Source organism: Pinus tabuliformis, chromosome 4_2 (assembly GCF_031772625.1).
Source record: "Pinus tabuliformis cultivar Carrire ecotype Pingquan chromosome 4_2, CPIR1, whole genome shotgun sequence".
In the NCBI taxonomy this organism is placed as follows: domain Eukaryota; kingdom Viridiplantae; phylum Streptophyta; class Pinopsida; order Pinales; family Pinaceae; genus Pinus; species Pinus tabuliformis.
Window position 1 is genome coordinate 1,020,209,135 of NC_142304.1, and position 15,911 is coordinate 1,020,225,045.

Consider the following 15,911-nt stretch of genomic DNA (forward strand, 5'->3'; position numbering starts at 1 on the left):
GCTGGCATAGAGCTGACTAGTGTCCTCTCCCTCTTCAGTTAAACTTCAGTCCTTGAGTCCACTTGGAGATCCTTGCTTACACATGGTGATCAAGTACCTCTTACTCATCACAGGGCGAATCTCATGAACCAAGTGTCAGTTTGGAAGCTTCCTGGGAAGTTGACACCATGCAGGATGATTGTGCCACTTGGCCAATCTCGCCCAGCGCAGGTAGCCTTCATTAATATTGACTTCCAGCGCAGGTACAAGGAGGGACAGTTGCATTCCAGCGCAGAAGCTCAGTGGAGCAGCTGACATGATCCAAAATAAGCCTGTTTTGAAGTGTTTTCAGGTGGAGAACTGATTGGAAGTGCTGTTGTTTGATGACCTTGTTCTTTTAGGGGTAAGAACAACATGTTTAGGGACTGAGGATCCCTGTGATTATTGACATTTCATGCTCCATGATGCGAGGCACAAAAATGTCTATAACAGTTGCCCCCTAAAGTATGAGGTCGTTTATCGGGTGAAATGCTTTATCTAGAGGATCCGAAGTTCGTTCCAGTGCTGAGGAGAGTGCCCTGTAATACAATACAATACAATACATTATTTTTCATTCATCATTATTCTCATGATCTAGCTGAGGCGGGCATTCCCATGCTCAGCTTTTTTATAAATACATTTTGGTACATATGACAGACGATCGTCTGAAGATAGACTGATAATTTTCTGCTGAAATTATCATCCTTTGAGTAGGATGATCATCTGCTGCAATGATGTACATGGCAAATGCTTTTATATTTCCTGAATATATATCGCAGCCCGGATGGATGAAACTAGATCCGGGGTCTTCAAACTCGTTCGATCTTCACTCTAAGTACAAGTCGATCCATGTGAGAATTGCGCTGAAGTCGAACATGGAAAGACATCGCTTGATTACCGGTCAATAATGAAAACCGTTAACAAGCGCGAGAGGAATCACCAATAATGACGATGACCCTCAAGGTACTGCAGTACAATTCACGTGGCGTGAATAAAGGACTTGGCGTCGAACGCCACGCAAAATCTTCTGGTCGAAGGTCATTGATGTATACCTGTCGCCGGAAGTGAGAAACTTGTCATTGAGGCATGCAAGCTTCAAAGTACTGATGGGGGTGTTCCTAGATCAACTTCTTGGATAATGAGCTGAAGTCGACAAGAAGCGATCCGTCAAAGGAGGGCCTTAATGAATCCCACATCAATGACACGGAACGGAGCTAATGACTTTAGTGGAGGTGAAAACAAACTGTGACATATGATTCAGGGTGGCGATCATGAATGGATGAAGGATAATGTATGGCAGTGGATGGGACACGGTTGACACTTTCAGAATGACCCCTCTTGAACATATAACGACACTGATGCGATGGATCGGTAGCATTACCCCAAATGTGGATGGTTTGGCGAGGACCATGGTGATGAGACCGGTGAATGAGACAACCCAACCCGATGTGGTACGGAGGAAAAGTGTCATGTTCAAGAGTGACTTGCTACCATTAAATTTTGATGTTCTCCCAATTTTTCCCCAGTCATTTCTGACCAGTACCTCTTTATTTTTGTCAAGCTTGAGGAGGATAACATATGCTTGTTCTATAACCTGCCCTTCGGGCAAGCCCATCGCTATGATTTAACGAGCCTAGCGATAGGGAAACTCGTTCTCGTCTAAAGACAAGTTTGTCACTATTTAATCATTTTAACGAGTCTAACGACAAAGAAAACTCGGTCCTTTTCATTTTTAGAGAGTCTGAAAAGGTACGGAAAGTCAACTCCATAATTCCTTTTTCGTCAGCAAATCCCTTAAGTCCGAAAAAGTATAAAACAATACAGAAGGGATGGCTGTTCGGTACTTTTAACGAGCCGAACAAGACAAGCGCTCGATCCTTTTGTGCAATAATCCCTCAGGTCCAAAAAGATTAAAATTTAGAGGAGGGATAGCGTTCCGGTCATTTAACGAGCTGGAAGGCCAAAACTCGGCAAACTTTTCATATTTTACGAGTCAGTGAAAAGAGCTGAAAGAAGACTCGTCTTTTGAGGAACGAGTGATAAACAGGGATAGCTACAGATTCCAGGTACAGGTTGGAATTTTCCAATCACGGCAGTGTTACAAGGATGGCTAGGTGAAATCACTCTTCGCAGCTGTTTCTCAAAAGAGGTAAACACACAAATGGAAGTGAATGATCGGCCAAATGAACAGTGGAGGTGATGGATGAAAACACGATCAAGGTTCTTATGGCTGATGAATTTACGATCTCAAAAGGTTATTTACCAGTTCATTTTTTCCATGAGCTTGAACTCTGAGGGAAACTTTTGCTCACACTTTTATATTTTTTAACGAGCATAAATTCAGTCCTAAAACTGCTCGGATTTGCGTTTATTTTTTAACGAGCATGAACTGTATGCTAAAACTGCTCGATATACCAGTCATATGAAGAACGCCTCTCGTAAGGACCAATTTTTATAGAGCTTATGCCTTACCACAGCTGTGCTCACTTTTGGCAAATTTTACTTTTGCCCCACAGGCTTTCTTTCATGCAAGTTTGGAAACGGCTAATCTTAAAACCAGATAAATAACCGCCCCTAGCTTGCACTCCAGAAAGTTTGCATGCCCCCAGGTATAGGATAGAATTTCGAGGCTGCCCCTCCTCTCCCCTACTTCTGCTTTTCTTTGGGTGTTCACATTTATTTGTCATCTTGCTAATCTAATGCTAACGGTACTTGTCTTCTCGTTATTTTAAGGGGTCTTACGCAGTACTCAGGCTTCCCGTCGGCCCACTTTTAACAAACAACTATTTGTGACAATAGAAGAACACTACTCAAAGATAAAACATTGGTATTATTGAGGGAGGCTTGCCTCTTTCTTATTATTCCAAAGACGGTTCGATTTGCTGCCGCAGACCAATCTCTTTCTTCGGCGGTGCCTATCATTGGGTTGTCCTAAGATGGTTACCCTCTGTCACAACAATACGGTCTCCTTCTTAGTAGCCTGCCCCTGCTTATCCTTCAAAACATATGTTTCGATGGGCGAGGCTTGAATTTAAAGATGGTGACTACTTGTTGTAATAAGGGAATTCCTACTTGGGCATTGCCCACTTTTTTAGACAAAGGTGAATGATTCCCAAACACATAACTTTTACAAAAGATCATTATTCCAGAACAACCCCACTTCCTACGGACGGGGTACGTACTAGTCATGTTCTCCTGCGGAAATTCTGTCTTATACCCGGAGTTTCTTCTGCCCGAAGCAGACCAGGGTGCATGCCCCCTGGGTCCTAGTCTTTCTTTCCGAATCACTCGCGCTCATCGGGAAGGAGGACCGGGGGCGGAGGCGAATCTTGAGTGAACAGACCATTTAGGATTGGTATTTGACTATTTGCGATGCGAGATCCCGGAAATGAAAGTTGGTCTACGAGCTTGACCACCCTTCCTTCATGTGGAAAACACATTACTCTAAAGAGTGAGGAGACTATCGCTCCCATGCAATAAATATAGTCGCGTCCAAGGAGTAGGTTATAATCCAAGGGTCCTTGAACTACCAACACGTTCATCCTGACAGTCTTCCCCTTCAATGTAACAGGTACATCGGGGAGGATCCCTAATGGTCGACTGGTTCCTTTATCAAAACCTGAGAGATTTCTCAACTCAGGTAAAAGCGCCGGGGAACCCAGTGCTTTCCAAGCAACAGAGGAAAGGATACTCACAGACGCCCCTTCATCAATGATAGTACCAGCCATAATCATTCTATAGATCTGGACAATGATTCTGAATGGTACACTGGCTGGTAACCGAGGTCTGCCTAGTTGATTCCAATCAAAGGATACAACCAGGTTGCTTGGCGGTGGGACCGAATATACGGCCGGATATGACTCTGATGATGTTCCTTCCTGCGATAAAGGAATGGGCGCATTGCCCTGACGCTCGTCAGAGTCGGTGCTGATGAAAAGAACCTGGATGGTGTCATCCTTGTTCTCATCAGTGAGGGTGTCGCATGAAGACGATTCTTCGGCGACGGTGTCATTTGAAGACGGATCTTCAATGACGGAGTCATTGGACGATAGAACCTCTGAAGGAAGAACCGGGCCAACTGCCGTATCGACCTTTAGACTTTCGTCTGGTCTGGATTTAGTAGGTTCATTCTCAATGACCGACACTTCAGCTGACCACTTGAGTGGTTCAACCGGATTTTCAACTATCGAGGGATTAGGCGCGAGTTTTTGATATCCAGGTGGAAGTCGCACCGGTGACACCGGGCGATCTTCCAAAACTCTCTTGGCCTCATCTAAGAATGGACATTTGTGGATGGCATGATGACCTTCACACAATAGATAGGGTGATCTTGGTCCCCTTCTTCGTCCTTCACTCTCGCTAGTCGACGGAATGCAATCAACATGACAACCAGAGGTTGATGCTACCGGATTGTGCAACCTTGGGGACCAGTCCCTTAGTATCCGGGGAATACAAGGACAATCACGATGGAAATGGATCCCTTTGCAAATGACACATGGCGATTTAGGCCCGGTCGGTGCAGTGTGTGGGTTTTTGTCAGCTTTCTTCTGCTTGCCCCCAGTCGCCTTCGCCAGAGGCTCCTTCTGCTTCTTTTCTCTCTTCTTCTTTTCCTTCTTCTCCTTGGGAGGCTGACTTTTGCCAGCTTTACCTTGCGAAGATGAAGGATCAGAGGAAGTATTATAAGAAGTGGAAGGCTGGTGGGTAGTTCTAGATTGTTCTGACTGTTGATTCGAATGCTCAGGATTAGTGGCGATCTGGACTACATTAGTTGAAAAGAGCCATACAGGGAGGCCGATTGTCAATCCTGGAAGCGACAATGTAGCCATATGAGGCGCACCAACATCTCCCCAAGAGGAGAAGGGATTTGGACTTCCGCCAAGGTTACTTCCTTGGTTGGTGGGCTCCATACTTTTCAATTGAAAGATCAACGTGGGAATAATAGGTGATTATGTTCCGCTTAAAATAAATTTTATTAACGACGCTTTTAGACACAAACTTGCTTTTTCATGTTTTAAGAGTCGAGAAAAAGCTAAAGATGACTCTAGTCGCCTTCGATGTTTTAACGAGCCCGAAGTGACAAATGCTCGGTTGGACTTTTTCAGTTATAGAGTTTGAAAAAGGCCAAAAGAAACTGCTCTGGAGATCTAGGCAGAGGGTGTGCCAAACCTTTCGCGAAACCACAGAATACGTTTTACGGTACGGGTGGTCGATCTTCGTGAATGCTGTGTTCACTGCATCGCGATCAGTAGGGCGGCCGACACGGTTTCCTAAGGATAAAGGATAAAAGCCTATAGGGGTCTCCCAATATACGCGACGGTACGCGGGAGCTCAAGTCTGTGTTAGTGCCACCGACTCTCAGGAGGAATCACCCACCTTCGTAGAGATCGACAGTCACTATGTTTAACGACGCTGGAACACGTCTCTACCTAGACCTCTAGATGTTTGCGTTAAATTCCAAAGCGTTGTTATGTAAATTGAGCTTATTTTAATGTTGATCGTTCTTAACAGTTTGCCTTTCAGGTTCGCCACGAGATGTATATATACAACTTCCTATATGCAATCTAAGAATGAGAAGCAAATCTTTTCAATCTTTCAACTTTGAAAACCTTAATCTACTTGAGGGAAAAGAAGGACACAACTTTTTCCACAGATCAAAGAACACACACTAAAATGCACATTTTCCTAAATCGTCAAGCACACAGTCAAATGTAAAATGCACAATGCATGTATTTCTTTTCGTTATCCTTAATGTTGATGCTAGACAGAAAGGAAACGGTTGTATAATTTTGAATCTAATTTCAAGTAGAAATAAACAAGCTTGTCCACAATCAAAAAGACACCTTATGATAGACTTGTTTGAACACAGGAAATGTATAGATTCAAACCATAAAAGTGAAGAGCAAACAAACTCAAACAGCCATGAACAGTAATAAAACTAACTCAAAAGATCACAAAGACACTTTTACAGTTCAGGATCTAAGAGGCCACAGCTATACTGGTTCGCTTTTCACAATGGGAAACTGTAACTGAAACAAGAAATACTGAAAGAACATTCACAGTTTCATCACACAACTGAGGCGGAATAATGTCAAGGAGAAGTGGCTTACAGCAAGTACAATAACCAGCAAGCAATCAGCCAAAAACAAGTGCAAACAGGGCCAAGACACAATAGGAAGACTGAGCAAGACAAGGGCTAACTGGACCAGCGCAGGTTCTAGTCTGCCAGTTTCACTCTCAGCGCAGTTCCCGAAGGGAGCACCTGCGCTATAATGCAGACTGCCTGTGGACAGCCTGCACTGACTCACGAGAGTTTCGTCTACAAAGTTTTCCGGGTCATAAAAAGCTCAAAAATGCACTGTTTTTGATGAAATAAAAAGCTATAGGTCAAGTACAGGCTAAGGGATGATCAAGAGGATGAAGATCTATCACAAAGAGTAAAGAGTCTTTTGTAGATAAGCTCTTCAAATCTTGAATTTGCTCAGCAAATGAGCAAGAGTAGCAGTCCCTCTACTTCGCTTTTGATATAGTCAAAAGCTTTTCGATTTGGTACTCTTTTCTTCAAGAAATGAATAGAAAAATACTACAAACACCAACAAGATACTAGGCTCCCCAGCGGAGTCGCCAGTTTGTTGTGGGGAAAAGTATCCGATGCGGATGACCCTATCCCTATTCTAAAGGTGACAGTCTTTAGCAACAACTGAAAGTAAAGCTTTGATGTTTTCCTTTATGAAAGTACAGAGAGAAGGATGAAAAGATTAACCAACCTGGTGTCTTTCGCTTAGTCGATCCTTGTCCCCTCTCTTTGTCTCTTGTTCCCAGCTCTTTACTCTCTTTGCCGGTCCAGCTACACACAGATCCTGCACAAAACAAGAGAGCAAACTACAAGATACATGTACTCATAACTGAAGCATGGATTAGGATGAATCAAATATACATGTAAATACAATACATCAATGCAATACAAGTATATAGGAGAACATGCAAAACTTTATTGATAGAAGTAACAGGGTTCTGAGAAGGTTACAACCAATGATGGCTCCAATCCAGCAGCAAGAACTCTCATCTTCACCTCTAGTAAAACAATCACCCAATAGCTCTAACTGTAATCCAACAGCACCTCCTTGCTTTACACAAAATTCCAGCCTCTTTAGACCTCATAGAAGAGCTCTATATATAGGAGAGAAGAAGAGAGGATGAGTCAGCTTGAGGCTGGCATAGAGCTGACTAGTGTCCTCTCCCTCTTCAGTTAAACTTCAGTCCTTGAGTCCACTTGGAGATCCTTGCTTACACATGGTGATCAAGTACCTCTTACTCATCACAGGGCGAATCTCATGAACCAAGTGTCAGTTTGGAAGCTTCCTGGGCAGTTGACACCTTGCAGGATGACTGTGCCACTTGGCCAATCTCGCCCAGCGCAGGTAGCCTTCATTAATCTTGACTTCCAGCGCAGGTACAAGGAGGGACAGTTGCATTCCAGCGCAGAAGCTCAGTGGAGCAGCTGACATGATCCAAAATAAGCCTGTTTTGAAGTGTTTTCAGGTGGAGAACTGATTGGAAGTGCTGTTGTTTGATGACCTTGTTCTTTTAGGGGTAAGAACAACATGTTTAGGGACTGAGGATCCCTGTGATTATTGACATTTCATGCTCCATGATGCGAGGCACAAAAATGTCTATAACAATATACATTGATAAATACCTTGTTATAGCAGTGACATAAGACCTCATACATACTTTCATATGACCATACATGACCTCATGACAAAATGACAAAATGACCTAATGATAAATACAATACAAGTACATGTCTCCAGGAGCATTTTACATGGATTTATCAATGAATTAAATGGTTCTATGATCATCTCCTATGGACCAATGACTGAAAAATATGACACATCATAGTTGTTGCATCTACATTAGCCCATACATATGGTTGTAAAATGACTCATGAGATTCCTCCATAACAATTGTATCACCATAATGACTAGACCCAATACCAATGTGAAATAATGAAACAATGGTAAATACATGGTTGTAATAAACTACATATAATAGTTTATACATAGCTAGTCCACATCTGATGTCATATCTATACATCCTATGAAAATAAACTCCTTATACGCATGGTTGCGCAATCTTTTCAACCAACTTTTCAATGAAACCAAAAGCATATATATGGCTGAAAAATGTACTACTTTCACCCAAAAAACATATGTATGGCCACTACAAATATCTGAGTGAAAAAAATGAAAAAAATGTCAACTAACTCACGTAAATGTCGTATCATACATAGCTTCCCTTGAGCTCAATGAACGTCAAATAGGCGGGTTGATACTGTGGACATGAATGGTGATTAGCCTCAAATTAGCTCATCATATGTTGTTGCAATAAATCGTACTCATCAAGCTACCGTACTTCTATCATATGCTCCCCTTGAGGTTATGAACCTCTCATAAACTTTTCTGTCCTCTATAAGTATGCAAGAAATAATCATGGACTGTAGGAGGGGATGCTCTTCACTACTTGAAGAGATACCACTCCTTTTTTCTCCGCACAGTATTTGGCTCTTTCTTTTCTTCCTTCACTAGTTTTCTATTAGGTCCTCTTTGTTTTTACTTCTCTTCTCAGTTTTTCCTTGAATAATGGGGAAGAAAACAATATCTTTCCATCTGACCAAAATTATGACATGTGTAGCACTCCACGTGGCCAATATATGAAGCAAGAGGATAAAATATCATGTTTCTCATAGCATAAATATAACTTTCTTGCAACGTTCTTCTCCTCCACTGGTGAGGTCTACAATCATATGCCTTATGGCCAAATAGGTTACATGAATAGAAATATCCATAAAAAACATGATTATACTTGTTGGCAAATATCCTTGGTTGTTGATATGGTTGCAACCTTTACTGACTGGATCTATAAGTTATTCTCATGTAGTTAGTTGCAACATGTCCATACTTGTGATAGTTGTAGCATTGTACCTTATGCATCAAAGGAACAAAAGAACTTTGTATCCTTTAAAATCTAATAGAGTTACCACGATATTCTTTTGCAGTAAAATATCTTCTAAAAGTAGGTGCTCCTTGAGGTTATCTTTTATGCTATTGTTATTTCTGTTGGTTGATCTGCTTTTGATTTTTCTTTTTGTTTACTTGGTTCTCACTCTTGTTGCCAGTATTATTTTATATAGGTTTCTTGGATTCTTATTTGATGTTTTTACCTTCATGTAAACTAGACTCACCATTCTGAAATCAAGGACAAAAAGTATCCAATGGTGATTTCTGGATCTCAAGTAAGTTATCCAAGGCTACAATGCTCTTCTCCATCTTTCATTTCTTTCTTGAACATACCACTTCAGCTTCTAATCTCACACATTGATCTTCTTTCTCTTTGTACTTCTTCTGCATGCCTTCCTCAACTCTTTTTAGTTCTGCCAACTTAATCTTTAGGCTGAAAATATCTTCCTTGAGATTGGCCTCTCTATCATCACAAATCTGCAATAATGTTTCTTGATTCTTCCATGCAGTTGTTAGTCTAGAAATCTCAACTCTAAGACCCTTAATAACATTCTCATCTTCACTAGGCACTTAAGAATTATCAAAATTTGAATCATCAAAATTGCAACTCAAAAGAAAATCATTAACATTTATACCTTTCGGTTCATGATTTTCTATTCTCTTCTCTTCATCAGCTGGATCATTTGCACTAGTAGGATCAGACTCTTGTGGCTAAGCTTCTTATTTTCTAAGGCCCTTCTTGATCCGGATTTAAACAGGAACACAACAAATTACAGAGATAACCATATACACAAAGATGCAGTGGAAATAATACTTCATTTCATTAATGGAAAATACTGAAATATGCTTACAAACAGAAATGGAAATAAACTAGCTAGGGCGATGGTAGCTTATCTCTGAGAAGAGATGTGATGGCTACATGCCTCTGAACTGTGTTACAATGAGGCTCGAAGGCCTATTTATTGTTGAGAAACAATGGAAAAACCCTTAACATTCCAAAACCTAACCCTAGGAGATGAAACGCCAAACTGTGGGCCCCATTTGGGGGTAAGTTGGTACATCAACTTCCCGGTGTCGTAACTTTGGCATATGATCTCCGTTTGACGCGTACAATAGCTCATTAGAAAGATCTATCCGAGCACTGTCATTGTTGGAACGGGCAACACCAGTCCATTCCATGGACTCGTGTTGCCCTCGGATTCCCCAAAAAACGTCGTTTAGGGCCTCAAAACGGCTCCGGAAGTTCAGGACCCGAAAAACTGCTAAAAATAGTAAGTTGTGCTACAATTAAGGAAACTGAAAATGCTGAGAAAGACAATGGTGGGGGTCCAGGTGGACTTGGCAGGTGGCCACCAATATCCACCTGGATCATTCCTCCCCCCTTAGGAAGCAATGGTCCCCATTGCATTGAGCTCCTCCATGAGATGAGGAAACTTCTGCTGAACTTGTTCCCTGGTGAGCCACTTGCCCTGCTGAAGGAGTTGGCCCGCTTTGACAACTCGATACAGTTGGATATTCTGTTGGTGAGTGTTCTTGATCTGTGTGTCCATGATCCGATCAGTTGCAGCTTGTTCCATGCAATCTGGATTTAATTCTGTGGGTTTGAGTTGTTCTGCAATGTCGGATGTGTCTAGCAATGGTGGAAAGTATGGCCGAAGGCGGTCCACATTGAATACTGGGTGCAGGCAAGGAATGGGGGAATGCTGAGCTCAAATGCATTGTCTCCCATAGCCTTAGTAATGGTGTAAGGACCATATCGGAGTGGTCTCAATTTCCGATAGGCTCCAGTAAGGCGTTCCTTTTGCAAATGCAACCAGACTTTGTCGCCCACCTGAAACTTGTGTGGCACCCGATGTTGATCATGTCGTTGCTTGTACTTGGCATTTGATTTCTCAAGAATGTCATGGACCTGCTGGCGAATATGTTGGATGCGCTCAATGAAGCTGGTGGCCTTATCTGTTTCGGACTGGACATGAGCTGAATTCATGTGAGTAGCTGCAAGTGGCATGGCCACATCAATGGGGCATAGTGGCTGGAATCCCAAACCCACCTGAAAAGGGCTATGGCCAGTGGAGCTGTGAAGAGCTCGGTTGTAGCTGTGCTGAACGTAGGGGAGGCTCTCGTCCCATGTGCGTGGATGCTTTGAGTTATACATGCGCAGAATGTGCACAATCATCCTATTGACAACCTCTGTCTGGCCATCATTTTGAGGATGGAAGGCTGTGGACTTCGTGAGTTTGGTGTCCAGCATTGACCAAAGACTGGACCAAAAGCTGCTAAGAAACCGACTGTCCCGATCTGAGATGATAGACTGTGGGATCCCAAAGTGCACCCACACTCGTTCAAAGAAGAGTTTAGCAGTGGCTTCTGCTGTGATATTCTTCTTGCAGGCCATCATAATGGCCATCTTTGAGAACCTGTCGACGACCACAAAAACACAGTCATTTCCATGCTTAGTGGAAGGAAGGCCTGACATGTAATCCATGGAGATGGATTCCCAAGGTCGACTAGGGGTAGGCAACGGGGTATAGAGGCCTTGCTTCTTAATGGTCGGTTTGGCAATGGCACAGGCAGTACATGATCGGATGTACTTCCCAACATCCTGTCGAAGATTCGGCCAATAGAAATAGTTTTGCAGTACTGCCACTGTTTTCTCGACCCCGAAATGCCCAGCAGCCCGACTGTAGTGTGCTTCCCAAATCATCTTGGCACGCTCGCTTGAAGGAACACAAAGGTGACCGAGGTGGCATAATAGGGCATCCTGGAGGTGAAAATCTGCAACCTGCCGACCCTCCAAGAGTGTCTGGTATGTGTGGCCGAATTCTGGGTCACTTTTGTAGAGAAGTGGCCAATCAGAAGTCTCGTGCCCGCAAGAGTTGAGCACGGTGGTTAGCGCCATGATCGGTGGTCGACTGAGGCAATCTGCAACATTATTGGTGCTGCCCTTTTTATACTTGATATTCAAGTGAAACTGTTGCAGGTATGTAGACCACTTCTGATGGCGATCATTCTGCAATTTCCCTTGGGTCTGTATGAACTGCAAAGGTCGGTGGTCTGTGTGGATGACCGTTTCCTTCCCCAAAATGTAATGCTTCCATTGTCGGCAGGCCTGTACAATGGAATACATCTCTTTATCATAAGTGGGGTACTTCCGGACTGTGTCTGAAAGTGTTTCACTGTGATATGCCACTGGATGTCCATGTTGAGTAAGGACTGCCCCAATAGCATAGTCAGAGGCATCTGTCTCGACCTCAAATGGTTGTTGTAAATCTGGTAACGCGAGCACTGGTGCCGTGCAGAGGCGATCCTTCAACTCCCTGAATGCCTTCTGTTGAGATTCAGACCAAAAGAATTTTGCTTTCGCCCCACCCTTGGTGACTTGACTCAAGGGCCAAGAAATATGAGAAAATCCCAACACAAACCTGCGGTAGAAGTTGGCAAGACCTAGAAAGCTGCGGAGCTCTGTTAGAGTGGTTGGAGAGGGCCAATCCCGAATGACTTGGACCTTGGCTGGATCGACATGCACCCCCTGTTCATCAATGATGTATCCCAGATACTGAACCTCGGTCATGCCAAAAGTGCATTTCTCCAAATTGGCACATAGCTTGTGTTGCCGCAGTGTTTGGAGAACCTGTCGGATGTGGTGGAGGTGCTCTTCCCAACTCTGGCTGAAGATCAGAATGTCATCCAAGTATACTACTACAAAGGAGTTGGTGAATGGCCGCAAGATGTCATCCATTAGCCTCATAAAGGTTGCAGGAGCATTCGTCAATCCGAAAGGCATGACCAACCATTCGAAGAGGCCCTCCTTGGATTTGAAGGCAGTCTTCCACACATCTGAGGGTTCAATTGGTACCTGGTGATATCCTGACTTCAGATCGATCTTGCTGAAATATTTCGCCCCCTTTAGTTGGTCTAGGAGGTCATCAATCCGCGAGATCGGGTACCTATTACGAACAGTGATCTTGTTCAGCGCCCGATAGTCAATACAGAGTCTCCACGTCCCATCCTTCTTCTGTACCAACACTATCGGGCTCCCACAGGGCGAAGAACTCAGATGGATGTGACCTTTCTGCAGGAGCTCCTGAATCTGCCTCTTGATTTCATTGTTCTCCAGAACGGAGCGCCGATAAATTGGTCCATTGGGTAGCGGCGCACCTGGGGTCAGATCGATGGAGTGCTTGACTTGACAGTGCAGAGGAACCCCTGCCGGGGAGGTGAAGATGTCTTCGTACTCCTCCACAATCTTGTCCATCTGTAGCTGCCGTGCAGAGGGACCCCGTTTGGAGGCCGCGGCCACTGTCTTCTTCTTCCCTTGAGGGCGTATCATCAGGAAAACAAATTTCCTAGTTTTGGAAATGATCTTACTACATTGTTTTGCAGTAATCAAAGAGATGGCGGCAGGTGGTGCTACCTCTGGTATCCTGAACAACTTATTTCCCAATGTAATAATAACAGCACGGGGCCTTGATTCATACACAGCATGTCACTTCCACAAGTATGGTTGTCCTAGTAATACATCACAAACTTCAAGGGGAGCAATGTCACACAATACCTCATCCGTGAAGGGCTTGATGTTGTATGGAAGGCGACACTGCTGGCTCACGCGAAGATCTCGCCCTTGGTGAAGCCACCCAATGGTGTATGGTTGTGGATGTGCTGTGGTCGGTAAGCCCAACCGCTTCATGACCTCTGCCGAAATGAGGTTCTTTTGACTCCCGCTATCAACAATGAACTGTATCGGGGAGCCCTTTACCCACATCTGGGAGTGGAAGAGACGCTCCTCCTCCTCTGGATCTTCGGGTTCATTTTTCTGGATCTTTGTGGTAGCAACAGTGGCGCTGGGATCCGCATCAATGATCTGCTTCCCTTTTTCATACCCCTTATCGGGTTCTGACTCAGAGTCGGAACATGCATCTGATTCTGAAACCTTTAGCTCAGCCACCAGTGACTGCTTGGCCCGACACTCACTTGTGTTGTGAGTGGAGCTCTTATGGAACTCGCACCATTTTCCAATGTCCTTTCTCGGCTTCGCAACATTGCTCTTTGCTTGCAGCTTCGGCTGGTTGTCTTGGGCTGTCCCACCTTGGCTTTGTCCTTTGTTCTGTGGTTTAGGGGCACCTTTCCCCTGCTTTGGATTCGCAGATCCAAAGTCTCGCTTCTTTTGTTTAAACTTCTGCTCGACCTTGACGGCATACCGGTATGTTGCGCCGAGCGAGGGGATGTTTAGGAACTGTATTTCTTCTTGGATGTACTTGTGCAGGCAGCCACGGTATTTGAGTATCAAATGTTGCTTCGAATCCTTGATACCCAACTTTGTGCGAAGGGTATGGAAAAGATTGGTGAACTCCGGCACGTCTTGGTCCCTTCCCTGCCGCAGCGTGGTCCACTTTATGTATTCATCCTCATAGCTTCCGACAGGATAGTACTACTCCTTGATGGCATCCCAGAACAAATCCCAGGTGGGTGTGGATGAAAATAGTGAGCCAGTACTTTCATCCTTCTGCTCGCAGTAGGTTTCCCACCAGTCCTTGACGTGGGGGGCTGCTTTGAGAAGAGCAAAAACAATCTTTTCCCGACTCGAAAATTGATGAACAAAAAAATAACCCTCTAGTAGATTTAACCATTTATCTACGGCATCAGCGTCTATCTGACCCTCGAATATGGGGATTTCAAAATTAACTTGTACCTTAAAGGGTGTGGCGTTTCCAGAGGAGCTGCTGGAAGCCGATGCGCCGCTTCTGGGTAGCCGCTAAAGGATCTGCGCAAAGTTGTCCATCATCGCATTCCATTGTCGCTCGAGCGCTTCTTCGAGCAAGATTTTGATGGGATCTCCTGCCCCCTCGTCTTTCTTCTCGTCCGCCATGGGAGGCCGTCGGGATTTGCGAGGCTGGTCTTGCAAAGGTTCAACCAGTTCAAGCCCTAACTCCTTATATCCCGACCTTGTTGGGGACATGCAAAGAAAAACAGAGAAAAAGCAGACCGCTCTTATACCACTGATCCGGATTTAAACAGGAACGCAACAAATTACAGAGATAACCATATACACAAAGATGCAGCGGAAATAATACTTCATTTCATTAATGGAAAATACTGAAATATGCTTACAAACATAAATGGAAATAAACTAGCTAGGGTGATGGTAGCTTATCTCTGAGAAGAGATGTGATGGCTACATGCCTCTGAACTGTGTTACAATGAGGCTCGAAGGCCTATTTATTGTTGAGAAACAATGGAAACACCCTTAACATTCCAAAACCTAACCCTAGGAGATGAAACGCCAAACTGTGGGCCCCGTTTGGGGGTAAGTTGGTACATCAACTTCTCGGGGTCGTAACTTTGGCATATGATCTCCGTTTGATGCGTACAATAGCTCATTAGAAAGATCTATCCGAGCACTATCATTGTTGGAACGGGCAACACCAGTCCCTTCCATGGACTCATGTTGCCCCCGGATTCCCCAAAAAACGTCGTTTAGGGCCTCAAAACGGCTCCGGAAGTTCAGGACCCGAAAAACTGCTAAAAATAGTAAGTTGTGCTACAATTAAGGAAACTGAAAATGCTGAGAAAGACAATGGTGGGGGTCCAGGTGGACTTGGCAGGTGGCCACCAATATCCACCTGGATCACTTCTTCTTGTTCTTCTTCGTGTACTTCTTTTTGTTGCTCTTTTTCTCAATCACCATATTTTTTATGGTGCCATCTCCAAATATGGATTCCATCTTGTCCCACATTTCTTTGGCATATTTCAAACCTACTAGCCTTTTAAAATCATCGTCATGAAGATTCTTATAGATTATGCATCTTGTTGCAAAACTTCATCTGTAATTGGATCCCCTCCACAACCTTCACATACTAATCTCTAAATTTTATATCC